This window comes from Meleagris gallopavo, chromosome 7 (genome assembly GCF_000146605.3).
Source record: "Meleagris gallopavo isolate NT-WF06-2002-E0010 breed Aviagen turkey brand Nicholas breeding stock chromosome 7, Turkey_5.1, whole genome shotgun sequence".
NCBI lineage: Eukaryota > Metazoa > Chordata > Aves > Galliformes > Phasianidae > Meleagris > Meleagris gallopavo.
The window spans coordinates 35941746-35962722 of NC_015017.2; the positions used below are offsets into that span (position 1 = coordinate 35941746).

General features: G+C 39.9%; 2 long non-coding RNA genes across 2 annotated transcripts in view; one reads left to right on the forward strand and one right to left on the reverse strand.

Annotated features, from left to right (window-relative positions):
- Nucleotides 1-17500, forward strand: part of LOC116216841 — a 29523-nt gene extending 12023 nt beyond the window's left edge. The window contains exons 2-3 of the long non-coding RNA XR_004160397.1: nucleotides 13180-13298; nucleotides 16897-17500. This is a non-coding gene — a long non-coding RNA (uncharacterized LOC116216841). The remainder of the gene's footprint in view (nucleotides 1-13179; nucleotides 13299-16896) is intronic.
- Nucleotides 13194-15326, reverse strand: LOC109368661. Its single transcript, XR_002116932.2, has 3 exons — nucleotides 14937-15326; nucleotides 14136-14184; nucleotides 13194-13280 (listed from the first exon to the last, which is right to left on the reverse strand). It is a non-coding gene; the product is annotated as an uncharacterized LOC109368661 (long non-coding RNA).
- Nucleotides 17501-20977: the final 3477 nt, after the last annotated feature.

Sequence of the window (20977 nt, forward strand, 5' to 3'; positions counted from 1 at the left end):
TTTTGGATGTCTTTGCCCCTGAAAAACAGCAAATAATAACATTTTGACATTTGAGTTGGGTGGATCAAGCTGTGGATCAGAATCTCTGCGAGCACCTCATTGATGAGCCACAAAAAACATTGCATTTCTCTGAGATGATCTGTTAAGTGCAGCATCCTTTGTGTCCACCACGTATCTCTTAAAACGGATTTGGCTTTGTTTCACAGATGCAAGAGACTAAGTTGTGCCTAGAAAAACAGAGGTAGTTGAAGGGAATGCATAAGCATGGAAGAGATTCGGACTTCCTTTAAGACCTTGTTCTGAATTCCTCACTCCTTTTAAGATGGGGAACAAATCAATTAATAGTTGTTGCTGCTGTTTTGTATGGTCAGTTTTTCCAACCCAGTACAATGCTGTTGTGTGCAGAATCCCCACCCCAAGATGGCTGGTAGGTATGTGTACAAAGTAAGATGAATAAAATCACAAATGAATGAAAAATAAAGGATTGGAAGAAGTTTTCAAGGTGAAATTTGGCTGAGTGCATTTGAAAACCTATGCAAAAAAAAGTGGATTTTGAGGAGAAACCTATAGAGCGAGGAATCTGACGTGTAGGTGGCTCAGTCCTACAGACCTGAATGGGCTCTGGTCTGGCTGAGGAGAAACAGAAGGTTTTTCACTGCTGATGACAACCGAGAGGACTTGGAATGACAGCAGCAAGGAAACACAAATGAGTGGTTAATTGTGTGACCTACAGGGAGCACTGGAGGACATTAATGGGTATAAAGAGGCCATATTTCCATAAATGACCATTAGTCTTCTGCAAATGTTCCTTGAAATGTAAAGGAATGATTTTATCTCTCCAATTAATCATCCTGGAAATCCTCCTTCGTGTAATCTTGAAAACACCGGAGAGGACTTAGTATCAGCAAATGTTGCCAGATGTACAAAATGGCAGAGTAATGTGTTGCATAAAATGATTTTGGGTGGCAGAAACTGGAGAGCAAGCCAAGAATACTGCACCAACATCTGAGCTTTTCTACAAGAGGCGTTGCCAGCCTCGGGAGGGAGCACTGGATAATTTATAGGTTAACATTTTCTTTTTATGTGAATAGCATTTTTTCTCATTTATAGTTAATTAGGTTAAGCATGCATGGGGAGCGAGGGAGGAAAGACTTTCAGAGAGAATCTAAACGATTAGTAATTTGAATGAAGTAAAAGTATCTGCTGAAAGATGTAGCTCTGGAATTAAATACGTTGCTATAACAAGTCTAACTATCAGATAGCTATTTTAAAGGTTCTTAGATTAATTACAGCAGCAGCATAAAAAGAGGTAGAGCGTATTTACAGATTCAGCGCGTGGGTCCTTTCTGCAAGCAGTTGCTGCATTATTTTGCTGGAGGAGCAGAAGTTATGTGTCCCACCATGTCACAGGTCTGCATCTTTAGCATTAACATTTCCTTCCTCGGATGTTTGGGCTCTCAGATAGGACCAATCCAAGTAAGTTACAAGATAAAATGAATGTTGATCTAACTACTATATTTTTTCAAATCTTTTTCTTTGTATAAGATCCTGTTGATGCTTCCCAGCTAGCTGGACTGGTTTTTCTGGCAAAATCCATGTCCACCTGTGACCCCATGTGGTGGACACAGAACTGCGATCTTCCAGCACAGCTGCCATAAACCAGGCAGAATTTTACAAGTGCCTTTTTGAAAAATTAGCAAAAAATACATTTCTAAATGTCATACCTTCCACTGTACACATATATATACTTAAAACTCTCAATGCAGTTTGTAATTAATTTTTGTCTTCCTTTGCAGATAACCCTTAAGTGCTGGTAGAGTTTTTTGGGTGTAAGCACATAAATCCAAGATGAAGCACTTTATTTGAGGGATCTGATGTATGAGGTTTCCTAGCTGAAAAGTGCAGCACTTCTGAAAATCAGGCAGAACTTGAAGCTAGATGCTAAATATAGATTTAACAGTTTGTCCCCTGACACCCAAATAATTCAAGAAGTGAATGATTTATGATTTCAAAAAGTGAATGATTATTTATACTGGGAAGCCCTGCCATCTTTATTGCACATGAGCAGTTCCACGTGGAGAGTTAGCTATTCAAAGTAGTTTCATGTTTGTGCTATGCCCATAAAAGTTTCTTTTTCTGGATCCTTAAAATATTTTAAAGGAACTGAATCTGAGCCCCAAAGAAGGTCAGAGAAAGATGAGCAACTGGTTCCCTTGTGTCTAGTAGAAATATCTAGCATGTACTGGCTTACCCAGCTGCAAGTTAAGCCCATTGAGAGCCTATTGAGCTGCAGCTGGCTCCAAAGAGCCCTTCACATCCCCATCAGGCTGCAACAGGGGCAGAAGTGTCAAAATTCCCTAATGAACACCTGGCAAAAGCTCTGTCAGGAGCTCTGCCTTCAGGAGAACAGATTGCAATGCAAGCTCTGTGCAGGGGTTACAGGCTGCTTTTGCAGGATAGGGTTAATTGTGCAAGGGCTCATCTATTGCCGATGTGATCACTGTGAGAAATTGTGATCCACCCATAGCCCACATATTTGCCCTGGCAGCAGCATTGAGCAAAGGTACTAAAGGTGCAGCAAGAGTTGGCATTTGGACACCATCCAGATCCTACAGAACAGCTTAGTGGAACACTACAGAGCTGTGGTGGAGCAGGCAGGGAGATCACTTCTGCCTGAAGACCTGGCAAAGCAGCTGTGAGCTTTGCTGTGTCTAATAGCTGCTCCTCCAGAGCATATCCTCAGCTTACCATGAAGGCATTCCACCTTGGAAACTAATGGAACCTGTCCCTATCACACATGCTGGTTATCATAGAATCACAGAATCGTTTGAGTAGGAAGGGATCCCTAAAGGCATCTGGTCCAACCCCCCTGCAATGAACAGGGACATCCACAGCTCAGTCAAGGTACTCAGAGCCCCATCCAGCCTGATCTTGAATGTCTGTGTGAATGGGGCATCCATCGCCTCTCTGGGCAACCTGTGCCAGTGCTTCACCACTCTAATTGTAGAAAACCTTCCCTGTCTGTGTCTCCTTCCCACTTCTGTGGTGGAGTTGAGAGGAGATGCGATGCAGGAACACTGGAGAATTGAGTGGCTTTCCACAGCTGTGGCATCAACCCTTGGGTCTACACCAGTGGAAGGACCAAGGCTGAGATTATAGCCATGTTCCTTCAAGAAACAGTGATTTCTCTGGAAGAAGGTGGCAGCATGTTAAAAAATGTAAGGGCAGCATTTTTCATGCAAGCAGTTGCTGTGAATGTGGATAATGAGCTATCTGCTGCTAGTTTTCTCTTTTCTTGGGTAGGAGGTAAAGAAGGAGAACTGGCTTTATGCTGAATGGGTGCTTGTGCAAAGCGGGTCAATGCAGCCATTTGTGAGCAGCTTGCAGATATCAGAGTAAAGGTTCGTTACATCTCTAATTTTTTTCCTCCTTTGGGCAGGTGGCCTAACAGCCCAGCAGCTGATCCTACTTTTAAATTTAATTTTAATTGAATGCACTGCTAGAGATGCCTTAAATTGACTCTTTTTGTTTAAATTTCCTAAGGGATTTTGCCCCAAGACCTCTATCCTAGTGATAACTTATTCTGGCCAATGGAGCCAGTGCGTATTTATTGTATATCTGTGTCCCTTCTCTGGCTTCTGCTACCACGAGCACTGCAGTTGCTGATGACTAGAAAATTACTCAAGTGTGAACTGTTTCACTGTCTGTCACTTTCCTCATTAGGCTACTGAGAAAATATACCTATGACTCTGTCACACGCAGCCCTCATTAGGTTAACAGCACATGGAGATCATTGCCTTTTTTAAAGATGGCTGCAGGAAAACGGCTGTGTGGCTTGATGTTCCTCAGTAATAAGTGGAAGCAGCAAAAGCTGAGCTCACTACTTTCTTCTCTGAAATAATTGCATTGTTTGCAGAGCCTGATCAGTGCAAGGAACCAGTCGGAGACAGCGTGCAGTCCTGCTGAGCAGAGTGGGCAGAAGGTGCTCGAAATAAGGCACTGTGCTGAAGAGATTTGGGACATGAACACCCATTTTGGGCATCTGATTTTCCTTTTGCCTGTTAAACAGGAGGAACTCTGTCAAAAGTGGTGTGTTTTCCTTCTGAGAGTAAATCTAGATGTATCACGTGGCTGCAGCTGGTGGAAGTGAGGGAGCAGTGCACCCAATTCCTACTGAGGAGCCATTAGCCAAATTAGCTTTAATTAATGTGCGCGTGGCTTTAGACAAGATGGCTGTCAAATGCTTGTGCTGAACTCCTGCTAGAAAAGATGTGCTCAAGGACTGCATCTCTAACTAGTGCTGCTTTCTTTTTAACTCACTTCTTTTCCAATGCAAAGTGGAGTGTGCCACAGCCTTCTGCAGTATATGCTCTGAAATCAGTGCATTGACTCTTACATGCTCTAGAAAGATGAGCATCTATTTGCACGCTGGGATTTATTTATCTGAAGAGTGCAAATAAAATAAAATAGTAACTACTGATGAACTGCAACATGTGCCAACTGCTAGAGCAGCCACATAATCCCATGTGCAACAGGGCCACGGTGTTGAATGGGACCGTCTTGCCAATGGGAACTGGTCCTTGCTTCGCTTGAAACCATGTTCCTGAAAATTGAATAGAGCCGATTCTGTGGCGGCTGTTCCATGGCTGCTTCAGTACAGCCTCCTGGTGCACTACTTTAATCTTTCATGCTTTCTTTGTATGTATTCTTATTATAATCTTAAAGACCTGATGGTCATTTTCCACAAGTCCTTTTGCCCTGAACCTTGATAGCAAAGCATAGAGCATTGTCTGGCCTCCAGTGCTGATAATGCACCTCTGCTCTGCCATGTACGTGTTATTTCACTAGCAGTGGCATAGAGGACCAGCAATGTCCTACAGTTGATTAGTCTTGTAGCAGATGTGTATCCCCAAAGAATAAGTTGATGAAAAAAATTATGGAATTTTTACTTATTTAAAGTTGATATCCAACTCCAAATTAATTCTGATGTTGGATATCATGATATGCTTGACTTGCTCTGCACCTATTCTCTTCAATTCCATATACATATGATTCTTCTCATTATCTGTACTTACAGATTCAAAGGCAATTAGCCCTGAGATTTCTAGAAATGTAGAAAAAGAAATGTTTGAATTTTTATTTCCCATAAAGTTACTATTTTCTTTTTCATTTAAATGGAACTGTAATTTCTCTTGAGGGACAGAAGAAAAATGTCTAAAACAAAAAATTCCCTCATGGCACTGGAGGCTGCAAAGGACCATGATCAAGAAAAAGAATATTTACTTGTGAGAACGGTGGTTCAGACATTGTCTGAGAACACTGTGAGTGGATTCTAAGGAAAATGTGAGCTCAAGAAAAGGTTCAAACTTACATGTGAAACGTGCCAAGGAATAGCAGTCACCCCACTACGTTAGCAGCCTAAAGAGGGTGGCTCTAACATCCAGCCACTGAGCAGCCATAGGAGACAAGCCAACATCTTGATTTTCTTCCTTTCTGTCAGATTCACACCACTTTGGTGCGACTCACACCAAATTCACTCTGCTCACCCCAACACCCAAAGCCCACCGGGATTCCACATGGCTCGTCCAGCTTACCAGGCGGGAGAGAAATTCCCACTCTGTGCTAACTTCATAATTACCTTCAGCTTCATGGTAGCAATTAGTTTTCTTTTCCACACCTAGCTCAGCTTCAGACACACCAACTTTTCAGGGAGATAATTAATTTACAGCAATATTACTTAGTTCATCCGGCTGCTTGCTATGTCTTATTAATGCCTAGGTACAGAAGACTTTTTTTCCTTCATTCTGACAGGAATTCTTGCAGTCTCAATGAGCAATTAGTATAAAAGAAAAGAGCTGTCATGAGGAGATAGAATTAATACCAAAAATATCCAAGCCCAAACCTGTAAATCTTTAATGTCTGCAACTTTACATTTTTTTTTTAATTCATTAAAAGATACATTATTAACCATGAATTTTCTCCAAAATATGTCAGCTATTCAGTAAGAGCTTTTCCTTGAAGGTTTCACAAGTTAATTTTAATAATTGTCATTTAAATTAGAAGTATTATGTCATATTTCAGGAGATCAAAGATTATCCTCTTTCACATATGATGCTTCAAGAGTTGTTTTTTCTTTCTTTCTCTCTCTCTCTCTTTTTTTTTTTTTTCATAACAAGGTACCATTTTCCATAGCTTAATTATCACTAGAGTTCCCATTTGGGCTTTCAAAGGAATGTTGGCAGCATCATTTCATCTTCTTTTTGTTAAAGAACACGTAACACGTAAACGATGCGATACTTTCTGCAGTAGGAAAAAAAAAAAAGAGTCTTGCATGAAGATATTATGTGTAACAGAGCCCAAACTGGTATCTCACTAATGTGTATACAACCCACTTTATAGAACCATAGCTTAACCAGGCCAAGGGCTTAATTGTTATCGATTAATTCTTCCCACTGCTCCAATATCAGTCGTTACGGAAATAATCTCCATATCCCTCATTAAACATGCATCAGTTTCCACGGGAATGCATTTTTAAATAAGAAATGCTATTTGAATATTATTGGTTTTACTGGTTGTTCAGGCACTTGGAGCTGTGGTTGCCCAATCTGTCATAGTTAATCAACTCTCATCTCTTAACACTGGCTGCAGTTATCAATGAGTTGAGGATTAATATTCTGGGCGAAGCAGATGATAAATCATTTGTATATAATTAGTGTACAGCAAGGTTACAGCTGACATGAATTTTTATCTTAATTATGAGAGAAATTTGTTCCATTAATTTAATTTAGTTTGCATGAGTGGCTAGACACCTAACAAAGTTAATCTTACACCTGTCATTACAACATTAAGGAGAGTCTCATTTTCAAGCTGTAGACACAGATACTCTGCATGTAAGGATAATGTTGCTCATTCTGATGGGAAAATAGATGATCGTGGACAGAAGATATAGAGCCTACTCTTTTTAAAGTCTTCCCAAAGGATTTATGTGAGAATATTACAGAGATTCAGATCCTGTTGCCACCGTACTGAATAGACTAATTTTCCTTCAGTCTTCCTTCTGTACTTCCTCATGAAGGAAGCTCATATTACTTACAGAGGGAGAGATTTTTTGCCTTATATTTATAAATACGTATTTTAATTGCTATAACTATGTGTGTAGTCAGCAGAAGGCATGTGACAATGCCGTACCACTTGTATGACATGATATCTGCATTAATGGCGACGGGTGAGGAAATGTGCACTGCCTGCACAGCCTTCATATTTATGTGAGAAAGAATTATTCATAACTTCATCTACTACACAAATGGCAATTATGCAGGCATTTCTGAGGTTTCAGCACACTAAGTAAACCAAGTTCTGTGTTAATTATCCAAGCAATTATCAAGTCTGATAAATCATACGTGATTGATAGATAAGGTGGAGCTGTTTGGGTAGCAGGATATGGTGTTCGTTATTTTGCTCGTAATTAACCGAGCACCTAAATGAAAGAAGACTATTTGTGGCGTCCTTTATAAAAATGTTTACCTTTATAGATTTGTTGATTATAGTTATTTAACCCTGGTAGGATGACTTCGGAAAAAGAAAAGCCAATACCCAAGTCTTTTTACAGCTAATGAGATGAGACTGAATACAGTGGGGATAGAAATATAACTGAAAATTGCATTCTGCACTTGCTTGAGTCCAAATACATATTTGTAATACAAGCCAGTCTGCTTCACGTCTGCAGCATAAAAATAACCCTCTAACAGAAACACTAATTGAACAGTAACTCAGATTAATGTTTTGTAATATTAGTTCACAATTATTACTCTCAGCTAGGGTCAAGAAGTATATAGTTGGATATTCTCAGAGAAATGACTGATTTAAAAACAAAGAGCTCTAATGGAATTCAATAGTGCTTTTCAGTCATTCCAGTTGGCATCTCTATTACCTGAAATGATTCACAGTCCATTATGGGAGCTTCCATGCTAATAGAATGTCTATCTTCTGTAATACAGACACATCAGGGCACTAACTGAGAATCTGTCACAATGAATTTCATCTAGATTTCACTTCATCTCTTCATGGACTGTAAAATTTGCTCTTGTACAATGCCTAAATTTACTGTGGGTAATTGAGAGAGATCTATAGATGCAGCATGTGGTAAAAAAGCGGCTTTCCAGAGATCTATTGTAAATTGTGCAGATTTGGTTCAGCTGGGGAAAAATTATGAAGTGCTGAACATCAGCTTTTGCTAATTAAATTTTTTGGGGAGCTCTGGAAATATTTTGAGTGGATCACAGCAAATAGGGCAGTGAAAATAGCAGTCTGCTTCAAATGTCTCCCCTGCATCTGGAAAGGCAATAAAAAGCTTTTGAAATTTAAGAAACCCCAAAAGAGAGGTAGGCAAATGAGTGTAAGTAGGCCCCATTGCCCCTTGTGACAATTATGGATCACACAATGTAGACCTGTGGTATTTTTATCTGCTTCATGTTTACACAGTACAGGGTGGGCTGTTGCCCACTTTATCTGACTTCCTCCAGTCCTGTAAAAAATCCTCCTTAAACAGTGCAGGTAAGTCCATTTTGAGACTATGAATCCTAGCTAGATGTTGCTGTTAAGTTCTATGCATGGACTGCTGATAAAAAATTAAAATAACGTTTAACACATGGCTCATTTTTTTTTCCCAGCTGAACACCTACTGCTCTGCTCATGAAATAGATATCCTGGGCAGTGTCAACCATTTCTTTCTTTTTCTTCTCTTTTTCTTTCTTTCTTAAAAAAATTAAAAAAAAATTACTTGTTCCTATTAAAACCTAAATTAAATTATAGGTGTCCTTACCAATCACAGATTTTAATATTTGTTGGCCAATTACAATTGTGATATATTCTATAGCTTTTTTCCTAAGCCACAAACTGAATAATAGCATCATGCTCCACTGCAAGTGAAGTGATCTCAGCCTTTACATTAGGAGAAAATCAGAATGGTATGACTGCAGTTCATTACTGAAATAGGTAACTGATGAACTGAAAAGACAAAGGGCATTGTTAAATGAAATGTCATTATTAGAGCTGCTCATGTTTAACAAATGTACTGTAAGTTAATTCAGTGTTTTCTCCAAAGTTCTCTGTAGGAGGTTCACCACTCATACTTATGTTCTCAACGTGTTCAATGTATTTTTATTTTCCTCGTGAAAGCTGTGCTAACTAAAGCCTTAAATAAACACCACTTAGGCTGTTGCAAGAAGATGTTTCGTCACCTTTCATCTCCATCAGGGTTTACCTCCAGAGCTTTTGCTCACTCCTGATCTCCTGAAGACAGGCCTCTTAAAATGTTTCCAAATGTTTATTGATATTATGTTTGAATAAGTGCCTTGTTTACCCTGTAAGAAATTGGAAGGTAAATTCTGAATTTCATGGGGAAAAGATGTAGGCTTTAGGCTCCAGTTCAGCAATCTATGACTATGCAACAAAGCACTTTGGCACGTGTTTAATGTCAGGTCCTGAGGTATCTGTTTTAATATGTTGCTGAATTGGGGCCTTAAAACACAAGCAGTACCTCGGTCCTCATATTTTAAGAGCTGTGTAAAAGTAGTGCTCTGATATTAAATAAAAAACATATAATACTTTCAGCGTCTGTAGGAAACTGTTTGCATTGCCCCAGAGGTGATAAAAATAATTTATGGACCTCAGTATTTTTCTCAACAAGGAAATGACATCAGCTTTGGCAATCAAAGCTAGTTAGCAATCTTTTCTGCTACACTTATGGATATACTTGAACTGCATATTCTTTGATTTGTATTTTAGATTTATTGGCAGATACATAAGTCACAGTAAATAACTTAAAAAGCAATTGATGCTCAGCGTATTTTGAGCATAGACTGATTGACAGCTGAACAACACTGCTCCTTCACCCATGATTGAAACCTGTGCCCTTCCTTGTTATAAATATGTCTAGTGGGATGTCATGTGCATTTTTTAAACAAAAATTCTAATATAGCTGGAAGATTAAAAGCATATTCAGGCTATGATATGTGCAAATGTGAGCTTGAAAAGCAAATATGTAGTTATGTTTCTACAATAAGGGTGATGGAGAACTGAGAGCAATCTGGAAGCTCTCTCTTCTCCAGGTAGTCCCACTCTTCCACTCTTAGGGCTACAGAGTCTGACTCCATGCTGTGTTAATGGCCCAAAAGGAGAGACGAAGAAGGATCCACTTGTTCTGCTGCCACTGCATTTATGTTTGAGCCAGCACTGTTAGTAGCTGAGTTTCAGCCAGGGCTTGCTAATTTCTTGGACAGGTTTTGAAATAGAGATCTGGGCCTTGGCTGCCCTGTGCCCCTCAGTGTAATGCCATGGGCTGTGACGGAGGGGAGTCATGGTGGGTTCCTCAGGTGGATCACATGCTGAGCAGTGAATGTGAGAGATAGGTGTTGTACGTGATGATGTAAGAAAGCCCAAAGCCTGGAAGCATGATCTGTCATGATACTGCTACAGATCTAACATGTTGAAAGCATTAAGCAGACATCACTACTATTTCTTCATCCTTTTTTCACTTTAGGCAAGGATTTTAAAAGCTGCAATCAAATATCTCCACTGACATCTCCATCATTTGCCTGCTGGAAATTAGAAAACAAACATCCCCTCCTACCATCCTTCCATCAGCAGGAAGATTAATTTAAAGTGCGAGGCAAAGCTCCAAAAGTTTTTCTCTTCATTATTTTGTTCTCGTGGCTTTAAACCAAGTCATCATTAACCCTTTCACGTGGCTTTTGTGGTGCTGAAAGAAATGGCATCACAAAAGTTTTAAAGCCACCCATGGTGATATATCCAAATTCTCTCAAATGTAGCACAAGATACTAAACATATAATAATAAAGAATGAAAGTTTACTCACTTGCAACTGAGCTTCATCCTCATCTGTGAAGATGCACATAGGTTTTAAATACAGACTTAAGAAATGCTAGCAGAGCCTCTATGTTCTACTGTTTCTATGATCAAAATCATCACAAAGAAATAAACATGACTTGGATTACATCAGCAACTAATGAATGAATATTTCTCCCTCAATGTGCCTTAGTCATCCCACGGATGCTCCATGCTCTGGAAATGAACCTTGCAGGCTGTGAATATGCACTGAGCTCCAGGAATGAACTGCAGCAGTACCAGCCAGCCGGAAAAACATACGCTGAGATTATTTCGCCTATTTGTTGAACTTCACTGCCATCTGCTGCTGGAAGAGAACTCGGACCTCAGGCTGGGAAAGGTGCATGGGCAGTGTCACATCAATTCCAGCTTCGAGGTCTGAAAGTGCTGTAAAGGGCAAGAGAAAAATGTTTGCTAATAGGGTTGGTGTCCCATGGGACATAATGTCAGGGGATATTCTCATAGACCAAAAGATGCTGTGTTCCTACCAAAGTGTTCAAGTGGCCAGTGATTATGAAAGCAGAAGCAATCCTGCCCTTGTGCAGGCTCATACTTCACTCAAGGGAGCTTTTTTCCCAGCCATGTCTTGTCACAACTCCAGAACACCAGCCTAAGTGATGCCATTCTTTGCCTCTTCTTGCACCTTTCTCCCTAGAGAATAAGCCTTGCTCATGTTCTCTTTCCAGCATTATTGCCCTGTCTTGCCTCCAACAGACCCTGAAAAATCCCATCTTTTCCAACTAGTTTAAAAGAACCTAGAGGAACAGCATGAAAAGTAACCAGTAATTATAATATCTCTCATTCAGTGCAATGGAAATACCAGCACTATATTAGGCAGAGATAACCAGATTAGATGCATCATAGCTCACATCATTCAGTATGTCAGGTAGTTTTCTTCCATTTTCATTGTGTTTAACAACCAGAAGTATACCACATCAAGGAGAAGAGAATGAGGAAAGGATAGGAAATGAGGACTGTATATAAAGACTATGAATTCAAACAATAGAGTTATATTATGAAAAACATGTTAACAGTACAAAATATTTCATCGCTGCTGGGTATAGTTAGAGATAACAGGTCTGTAAAAGAAAATGACTTAATTCTTTGCCTTGGTGTAAGACAAAGCAACAGAAATCTTTACTTTGACCTCAGCAGGATTTGGATGAGACTCAGTAATACTGCTGTGCAAGCTAAAGAGATCTTTTAAAATTAACCTAAATACTCTGTTTAGATAGTTAATCTGATGGCCTTGAAAATCAAATGATGATATTACATTTACTGCAATTAGTTGTTTTCCTCTGCAGTGCCTGGGGTATGCTCTTGCTGAAGCAGTTACTACACCAGTATTAACTCTTTCCCCATGGCAACACCTACTATCTCCTTGCTTCTTTGCTGTTTTTTTTTTTTAATTACTAAAAAGCTTGATAATCAATATAGCTGCAGAAAAAGCAAGATGCAGTCTATCTCCCCTTATGCCTTAGCAATAAAATTGCAGTTCAGTCCTGATCTCAGATTATCAGTTGCTATCAAAGCTGTGTTATGAACTACAAGGCATAAAAAAATGTAACTCAATTTTCAGATACCCTAAGTGCAGAGTTAGCAGTTAGAAAAATCTTATTTTGCCTTAGAAATTGAGTGAATTTGTTATGGAATTCAGTGGAAAAGCTTCAAAATGGAACATAAGCACACCAGTTCCCAAGTAGAGCAACATGCCCTGAAGCATGATACAGACTTGTATTATCCAGCACTGGGCTCCCTGTTAGCGCCAGAGTGTGTTCTGGTGGATAGACTCATGTCCATGTCTCTCCCCTGCATAGACCATGGAACAAAATACTCATCTTCCACCTCTTAAATGAAAGATAAGGGAAAAACTTCATAAAGAGGTCAGTCTAGAGCTGAATAAGGTCAAAGGGTAGCGACTTGTGTTCTGTTCTTTGCCTTTTATTTCTCTGTAACTATTTCTCTATAAAATGTTTAAAGTAATAGTCCTAACCTTAACCTTTTCACAACACCTTTCTTCTTTTCTGTAGTTTCTTCTGTGTGAGCAGCCAGTTCTTTGCACAACCATCCAGCATGTGTGCAGCAGCTTTTCAGTATTCCAGAGTCTCTTGAGAACTGGTTTAGCCTTGGAAATTCTGATTCTGCTACCAAGTCTGTAGCTCATAACTGGCATTCTGACACTGCAAGGCACAATAGTCCTGCTTACCATCTGATTTTGGACCCCTGAATTCACTTCACTGTACTGAAAGCAGACTTTTTTTTCCCTCTCTTGCAGCTCAGCACTCTGACTGTTGCTAAGAGCAGCTCAACTATTCTCCTGCTTAAGCTGATTGCACCACGTCTCTGTTCCACAGCACGCTGCCTTGCTTCATACACCTGCAGAGATAAAGGCAGGTAAGTCCTGATGTGATGCTCTGATACAGCACTCGCAGTTCATTTCAGCTTGCTTTCTGAATAAAAAAATACAGGATATTTTCTGCTATACTAAGGGAGAGAACAGCAGAAGGACTGACTACAAGGCAGACAGCTAGGAAAGCATAGATTGACAAAAGAGAAAAGGCATTGTCTGGTATTTTAAAAAACTTCAGTAGAAAGAGATTTGGGAGAGAGCCTTGCCAGAAGAGATTAGAGAGAGAAGTGGCTTTAAGATCTTGGTGAAAGGTTAATTATTCTCCCTGTGGAATTGTGCCTGAAGTAAACCTGGCAGCTGCACTTCCCAGTGGAAGAATTACTCAGTGCTGCCACTCAGTGCTTCTGCCCCACACCGACCATACAGAGCTTGCTGCTCAGCTTCCCATCAGCAAAAGGAAATAATTTCTGCTGAATCCATCTACAGCAGTGGATGGGTTTCTATTTTGCAAAAAGCCTAAATAAGAGAAGCAATGCATATCTGCAGCCATAGCTAATACTAACCAAGGGTGTGGTGCTAAAAGAGTCCCATCAAGTCCTAAGAGCATTGCCAAGACATAGAAAGCTGGCAGGTGATTATATTCCCTGCACAGAGGCAAATCTAGGAGATAAGATGTAGCTTCACTTTTGTTTCTCATACTATGCAAAAGTAACACAGACACTAAGTAAGAGAGCAGCAGTAATGGGAAGCAGAGCTTGCTGGAGGCAGCTTTAATGATTGCTTTGTGAATGAGCTGTGATTTTAATTGCCATTTGAACCAAACTAGTCTGGACAGCCTCCAACATAACCCAAGTGTTAGCCTGTCTGTAGGAATGTTTTACCTCATTGTAAAAGTTGTGGAAGTTACTCGGCATCCTTTTCCAACCATTTCTAGAAGGAATAGTCACTGATAAGAGGGCATGCTTTGGGGATACACAGTATAATTCCAAACATATTACTTCAAGCTTTTCAAACTCACAAGAATATGAACTGCTGGAGACAGCAGAGAAATTGCTAGGAGAATTCTACAACAAAAAGACCTCATTAGCTTTGAACTATAAAAAAAATCCAACACAGTCGCTGGAGTCAACCAAACTGCTGCTTATGGGTTGACTGATAAGAAAAATGCTAACATTCTTGGAGGTGAATTTTTATCCTAGGTGGCCCTGCTTAGAGGATGTGAGGCTGTGTAATAAGGTACTGCTAGTTCTCCCTATTTATATTATGGGCCCTTGCAATATTCAGTGTTTGTTTAAAGCCCAGCTCCTGGAATCGAGAGATTAGGTGAAAGTCTCTGTTTTAATTAAGAAACAAACATTTCTTCATTTTACTGGGGGTGGGGAGAAGCACTCCAAGGGCTCAAAAGCCAAAAGCAGATAGAAAAAAAGCTTTGTATTGATATATAATTTAGATATATTATATCATCTCATTTAAGTTGATTACGTTATTTATGGAGATTGAATTTTTAATGTCCATTGTCTAGAAACACTGGCGATGCCATATCCAAGAGGTGTGTCTGATTTGTTTACTAAACATCCCATCCTTTAATCAGCAACAGAACAGTTTCAGAGGGATGCAGGCTCAGGTCAGTAGATTCATTTCTGATGAAGGCGGTGAGAGAAAAATAGCAGCAATGTGCTTACCTGTGTGACTGGGACTTAGCAGGAAATGTAGAATACAGAGCATGCATCCAAGGCCACCATTAGATGCACAGCACGATGTCCATATCCATGGCATGCAGGAAACAAAACAACTGTGTGTGGAACATTTGCAGAGCTGCTGAAGAAGGATCTTCCCTTTCTGGCAAGTGATCTTTGGTACAGCTGAATCACAGATACCCGATTCTAAAAGAAAGAACCTCCAGTGATGTAGAAACAGTTGCAAGCAATGCAATGTACATCCACTCTTGCCACTAGGTGAGGTTGTGAGTGGATGCAGACTTGCTTATTGTCTCTGCACAGTCAGCTTCAGAGACAGCTGAAATTAATGAATTTTCACTGTTAATGGAACCTTACCAGGTGGGCTTTTAACTATTGAGCCTTCTGGATTTGGGTCTCTCTTGCTTCCTATTTTTGTATTTTGCCTTCTGAGAAGCCTTAGAACCCTATAAGTTGGAAGCTAAGACTTCTGGAGATGTAACTTTTTTCTCCCTCACCCTCTCTGATGGACCTTATTTCTAATTTAGCATAAGTGATTTTTCTTCAACTCATCAACTACCGAAATTAATATTATGTGAACTGTGATTGTGTGGTAAGTTAAAAAATAACTTGGTAATTATGTGACCATGAAATTTTCACAAACTATATACTTAAGAGACTTATGTAACAGTTAAGAACTTCCATGGTTTCCAAATTCTTGATCTTTATCTAATTTTTGGCAAGGTTCCCTGATCTTTAGGGGTTTTGCATGGCTTCTGAAGTACAAGACAGTAGGTCTGCACAAACCAAAGCCTTGCAAAACTTGTTCTTTGAAAACTAAAATTTTAGAAAGTGCCTAAGTAATTAGTCTACTGTAATTACTAATTGCTCTTATCAATTTCTATCTGTACTTACATTAATTTCCCTTTGAACTGGAATGAAATAGATGCCATCACCACTGTGAAAAAGAATCTATTCAGAAAAAAAAGAAATATATTTTATTTGCATATTCAGGTTCAGTTTGTGCTGAAATTAGTTATGATTAACAAATGATAGACAAGGTTATAATCCATTCTTTCCCCCTACCTCTGGATATACAGAAGATAATTCATTTTTCTTAATAATCATTTCTATGGGAAAAGAAAATCTTTGAAAAGACAGTTAAGCCAAGCTCCTTGAACACTGAAAAGAAATATAAAAATACTCAGATCACACATAGAAATCCTTGAAATGTCCAGTGCAATAAAACTTGCATTTCATGGGGCCCATAAAATCTGCTCCAAAGCTGCCTAAAAATGGCTGAGAACAACTCAGAGAATGCTTGATTTAAATTATGAGAACTTTTTGATGACTCAAGGGACAGAAGAGATAAAGCCACCATCAGCTCAGATTTTTTTAAGCACACTCACTCTTGTTTTCCTTATGTCTAATTGAATGACGTATTAAAGCATATTAGAACAGGCTTTCCAAAATACATCCTCTACCCAAACAATACGAATAGCAGAATAGCACTGAGCTGTGGCTGATGTCACCAGATGGTGCTCTTCCACAAATTGTCAAACGTTTGCCTTACTATAAGCAAGTTTTGACACTTAGAAAGATGTTGTTCTAGTGTTAGTTTGGATTATGTGAGAATCTGCCTGGAAGTAATTTGATGATGGAGGGAGTAGAAAGAAAGAAAATAGCAAAGTTTGCTTTCCATTTAGGGTTAAGTTGCTGGCAAGCTAAAATTCCTAATAGGCTCTTTGGGCATCTTCCATTTCAGAATGCATTAATGTATCAATAAATCAGTTTATGTCTACTCAGGCACTATATAGCTAATAGCTGCATTCTAAAGCAGCTTTTAGATAGTTCAGAACGTCTTAAGGGTGTGCTACTAGTGTCATAATGAGGTAATAGTAGCAGAAGAAGATTTGTTAATGGTTTTGATCCTTTTTTTTTTTCCTTTTTTTTTTTTTTCTATCAGGGGAGGCTGTTCTAGAAGTCAACGAAGTGAAATAATTCTTGACACAATCATTCTTGATGCTTGTAATTCACAGAAAAGTCCTATTTACTTGAATAATGCAGGAATCAGGTAAGAAATGGGAATGTCTTTGTTCAGCACTTCACATACCTTCCCACTCAGTCTTCAGCCTATTTTCCTTTTTGCTTAGCTCTGTTCAAGCTTTCAGCTCAAGTGCTTACCTTGCATTTGTACCTTTCTGTCTTTTTCCTGCTTCATCACTGGTATTTTCTTTTGCTCCTTTTACTACTTAGCTGTCTTTTCAATTGTCTTTCACAAAAATTGACATGGAAAAAGAAAAGGCAGAGAAACTCCTCTACCTCAGACAGTTTTTCTCCTGAGAGTGAAGTGTACCAGTGAGAAGTCTGTTATTGTTCCAGATTATCTGGCTCTACAGGAGAACTTAATTGTTCCTTTTTATGACTATTTCAAGTGAAGGATGTGCCATACTGTTATGACACATAGAAGGTAAAGTCTAAATCCATATAGTTTGCCTAAAAAAAAAAATCGAAGGTGAAAATATACACCACTCTGCTCTGTGTAAGGGTTTGTTCCAAGACAGACAGTAATCCAACAGCCTGTATTGTTTTCTTCTTTCAACACCAAATAAATCTGAGAGCTTGATTCTATTTGGAAAAGTTTTACCTTTCAAAAGTATAAGTTAAGTTCTTGTGCTTTTTGTTTTTCAACAATTCCAAATCAGATTTGCTCAGTCTAAATATAAACAAGACAAAAAATTTCTCTCCAGTGCCAGCTTCACAGACACCTGTGATCTAACTGAAATTTAATACCCTGGCCAAATCGAGGCCTGCGTGACGCACTTACAGTGCAATTGTTCTCTTTTTCTTTGTACTTTCTCTGGTGAAGACTCAAAGACTCAGACTTAATTAGCTGTTCCACAGATGATACCTGAGTCAGAAAAAGCCCACTTCATTCTCCCAGAGATTAATTTCTCCTGGCTGTAAGAGCTACAAATGCCCCGAGACTTTCAAAAGAAAAGATGTGTAATAGCACTGTCCTGAACAAATTCCACTGTGAATAATTGCTCTGTGTTAGCTTGTGCTCTGCCTGTCCGTGTTTGGACCTTGCAGTGTATACCTACATGGAAACAGAGCTGTCCTTGAGGTCTCCATCCTTCCCACCAGCCAGAACAGCTGCAAAGCAATCAGAACTCCAGACGCTGGCAGGGCAGAGATGAAGGTGAAAGGTTTAAAGCAGATAATTTGCTGCTTTTCAGTGCAGCTTTTCTAACTGCTCGCATGTGTTCTAGGCTTTTATCATGAATCTCCATGATTCTCCATCATTAACTTCATTTTTTTCTTGGCAGCTCTTACTCCACAGTCAAAAATGATCCAGAACTGTGATGGTTGCTTGAGGTGTGTTATATTCAGAACTGTTATGAATTTTTAATAATGCCAGTCTAATGAACATTAGAAGAAAGAAATTATTAGGGCTAGATAGGAGGCTTCTGAACGTGTTTATTTCCCTTGTGCCAAAACGATAGCCATTGTGTACCAATCATGAAAACAAACTAGCTTTGGTCTCCATGAGGATGGTGTCCAGGGAAGGGATCTCCTTGATAGCCTGAGATTCAAAGTGGGCATGGTAGGAACTCTCAAAATCAAACTTCTTGTAACGTTTCTCCAAAATCAAAGGTTCCCGAATCTCAGAATCGTAGAATCATAGAATGGCTTGGGTTGTAAAGGGCCTTAACAAGCATCCATTTCCAACCCCCTGCCATGGGCTGGTTGCCACCCACCAGATCTGGCTACCCAGGGTCCTATCCAACCTGGCCTTGAGCACCTCCAGGCATGGGACATGCACAACTTTTCTGGGCAATTTGTTCCAGTGCCTCATCACCACCCAAGTAAAGAATTCCTAAATGTCACCAATGGATGTGATAGTAGGCATGTTTAAAATATCATTGTGTAAAGTCGTCTGTGATAAAAGGGCACTATACCTTGCAAAACATATCAGCCTGTCTGATGGGATGCAATGGTCTGCTGCAGCTCCTAACACAATGGCTACTGTAACAGGTCTGTGACTTTTTCATTTCACAGAGTCTTACTTCCACAAGTGATAACTGGAAATTTGCAATTGCCTAGCAAATGGCTTCTTATGCCTACTACATTTAAACAACAGAGGAAGGGGGATTCAGTATCTATAAAGAGCTGGTTTACAACCAAGACAACAAAGACAACAAAAAGCGTAAATGCACAAAGAGGAAGACACTGCTGCAGTGCCTGGCAGTCTTGCTGATTCCAGAAATCTAGATGAAAACCTTCATGGCAGGAATCATGTTGTTATAAATCAGGATGGAAGTCATCTGTGTGCTGGAGCTGCCAGGCAACAAGATGAGCTGCAAACAGGGTTCATCCAAGAAATGATCCACAGAAAACAATGCAAAAAAAAAAAAGATAGTAACTTCAGGAGGCTTGGGTTCAGTCCCCTATACTTGGCTCTGGCTTCTCTGGGAATCAGGAACATGACTAAGACACAGTCATGGCATTATGGAGGCACACAGCCCTTATCAAAAAGACCATGTTCAAAGGAAAGTGATGCAGGGACTTGCCTTCATCTATCATGCAGAATTTTTGGGTAGAAAACATTGTCCTTTAGGCCTTCTCAACATAGAGGCAATTGGAAAAGTACCTAAACCTACCTGAAGTGTCTGCATAATGAGTGGAGCTTGTGCTATTGCTGATAGAACTCTGTCTCATGTTTTAACTCTTCCTATGAGAAGGAACAAGTATGTACTAAAATATACAGTGAAACTTCATGGCTACATTTGGTGCTGACCCACTCTGATACTGTCAGGAGTCCAGGCTCAACAGCAAAAAAAGTTTTGTGGTTATAAAGTGGAAAAACAAACCAACCTGTTTAGTTCAGCTTCATGGGGTCAAGATTAATAAAATCAAAAAAATCAAGACAGTATTGTTCAAAGCAACCACGCTAAAAGGCAGAACGTGGCTAACCTTCACAGATCAGAATAGAGCAGGGAAGGGGAAAACTAAAACTAAACCTGAACCTTCTAGAGGTTTGTAAGTATTAAATCTAGAGATCTGAGGAAAGTGAGGTTTTTCTTTTTTACACTGTGTCCCTCTTGGGACTTTTTAAAACCTAATTGGTATTTAGAAGATTGATTATCTGAATGTCATAGGGGACAAGGACTCTGAATAATCGGGTAGATTTGCATCACAATTAGGTATTGGAAAGCAAAGCTTTGTGGAGCATTTTATTGAGGTCTGAGTAATCAAAGATGAGTTGTAATGACAATAGAGACAGAATTTTGTATTTTCATGCCCTCCTTTTGATTTCCTAGCCACATGTCAGGTGCATGAATTGTGAATTGTGAAGGTTGAAGCTTTCACTGCAAGGAGGAAAATGTTTTCAGTTCTCTTGAAGAGAGGGGCTGTTTCCAGAGCAAGTTTCATCCCTCCCTTGCCTTCCATGCAGTTAGCCTCTAGTTGACAGTGTCTCCTACTTCTTATTAATCCTTTAAAATGCTTCTTCAAAAGGGAATTTTACAGCAATATCGTGGCTCAGGAATCTTGTTTCTAAGCTAGTATTTCCTTTCAATAGCTTCGTTACAACCGGTGCGGGCCACTGCCTCTAGGTCAGCACTTCTTGCCCCCCCTTTCCCGTGTGTTTGCTTCAATCTCTCTCTGCATGACAAATCAGAGCCTCGCAGCTCTCCGTGAGCAGAAAGCAGATACGAAAGCGTGCATTGCTCACGTCGGTCTCTTGGGCTGCGCGACAGTTTTCTGCAACTCTAATTAAGACATGGACTGTGGTTACACCAGGATGCGGTCCGAGCGAGCCCGGCATATTTTTGCTTTTATTATGATCGTTCCGATCAGCACGGCCGGCCTCGGCTTTGCTTTGCTGCCCTCCAACGGGTGGAAGAGGCGATCCCTGGCGGCCGCGCTCCGAGCGAGCGGTCACATGAGGAGCCCCCGCCCTCCTTCCCCCGCACCCCCTTGCCGCGAATGGCACGGCCCGGATGCGCTTGTACGCAAGGAGGGTGCGGGCGAACCATTGAGCG